The sequence below is a fragment of the Chionomys nivalis genome, chromosome 10 (genome assembly GCF_950005125.1).
Source record: "Chionomys nivalis chromosome 10, mChiNiv1.1, whole genome shotgun sequence".
Classification (NCBI taxonomy): domain Eukaryota; kingdom Metazoa; phylum Chordata; class Mammalia; order Rodentia; family Cricetidae; genus Chionomys; species Chionomys nivalis.
This window is the reverse complement of record NC_080095.1, coordinates 81,456,410-81,458,417: the sequence shown is the minus strand read 5'-3', so window position 1 is coordinate 81,458,417 and position 2,008 is coordinate 81,456,410.

Below are 2,008 nucleotides of genomic sequence, written 5' to 3'. Positions count from 1 at the left end.
ACAATAGCTGCCTACTTACTGCAACAATTTCCTTGAGGATCCTAGGAAATACTGGTTAAGAAGACCTTAGGAAAGCAAGCTTTCAAAGCACCTTACAAATGAACTGGTCTTACCAACTCTGTGGGCATGTAGAGCACATAATCTGTGTGAACAGTGAACAGGAGTCTGCCTCATGGTCTCTTTGCAAGTGCTTTTGTGATGTAAGTCTTGCTGAAAAAAAATTAGAGCTTTGGTATCTTTCGTCTATCAGAAATACAGGGTCTTGCCTGGTGAGCATTAGCGGAGGGAGCGTAGGGACAGTACTGAACTCCAGCAGATGGGTTCCCAGAGGAGTAGCAGATGTGGTCGAGGGGGCTTGTGAAGGATTTCCTGCCGTACAGTCCAGCACTCCGACTTTCCGTTCCTCTCTGAGACATGAATGAGAGCTAACCGATGGTATCCTGAATCACTTCCTCCTGGCAGACACTTAGATGACCTCTTACCCTGCCTAGCCCCTGACACCAATTTTTGATAGAGAAAGAAAGTGAAAGAAAAATTTAAAAACGGAGAAAGCAACTAGTAAAGGTTTCTTTTTAATCTCTATCTCCATCAGTTTTGGGAAACATCATTTCCCCCAGGCGTGATTCAACACTGCTCTTCGATGGAGAGAAGACGGGAAGGCTAGTTCCGGGCAGACTCCCTGACTGACGGTCAAAGGGACAAGGAACCAAAGGAGCTGGGCACAGAACGCACATCTTCAGTTCTATGCTGGCAGTGGTGGCTGAAGTTCCTTCATGGATGTTAAACGGTGTTTCCTATCTATACATCCTTACTGTGAATGAAGTATTATATCTAACTAGACAGATGCCTATATCTCTAGCCCTTATATGTTGTGAAATATGTAATTGCCATTTTACAAATAAGATAATGAAGATTAGAGATGTTTGACTCATTTACCCAGAATCCCTCATCGTTAGTTGATATATCCAAATTTTCAATCTAAATCCATCCAGTTGAAAGCAGTATAATCTCATTTCTACCCAAAGCCAGTGTTCAAGGTGGCCCCTAGAACGGAGTTGGGGAAACCAAATAAACTATACCCTGACAAAAATTACCAAAACTCCACTCTCAAAGTGGAACAAAACAATAAGTATTTGTTCCAAATACAGCATGTGTAATGAGAAACTTGGTGGCATTTTCTGGAGGGAAGAAAAGCTGCCCTTTTTGCTCAACTGTTTCTCTCATAACCTGACTTCAACTGACCCTAATGATCAGGACAATGAGGAAGACTTCACAAGGCCCATGAGTCAGCCCTTCCAGCGCCCTGTGTCAGCAAACAGCCTGAAAGCACAGTCATGGGGTTTCACACGGTGCATCTCTGTTTATGTCGGGGAGGTAGAGGGAAGAGAGGCTGCCGGCTTTGTTATGTGTTCAGGAACAGTTAAAAGTCTTCATCCCCAGAGGCCACTGGGCAGTTGTTGGCTTGGTGCCGACATTGTTAAAACTGTGTTTGTTCTCAAGTCTCTAGGAGGAGTTTTTAATATTTTAAATATTCGTGTTCTTCATGTTCCTTCTCTATTCTCTAGAGAAATTGTTTAAATCATTTGATTGATCTATTTTTAGGGAGCAGCTCAGTTGTAACCCATTAGCAGAGAGCCTTGCTTTCTGTGAGCTTTCCGTAGGATCTGTTAGTCATGTGTGTAGAATTTCTACCAATCCACTGTCCCAATCTCGCCCATGAGCTAAGCAGTTTGCACAGTACTGAGAGCCTTTCTTTTCAGTACGACATAATAAATTTGAAAAACAAGCTAATGAGCTCTTCTTTTCTCTTTATAGTCAATCCTAGTGATTGAGTTTTAATATTGAAGTTTATGATTCATATTGTACACAGGCTATCAAAGGTTGGTGAAGGGACCTAAAGAACAGGCTGTGTGGAATGTTTCACCGTCCAGACCCCTTTCGCTGAAACTCTGGTTTCCTGGGACAGCAGAGCCATGTGGTATTATGGAAGGCATCAGTCTTTCTGCTG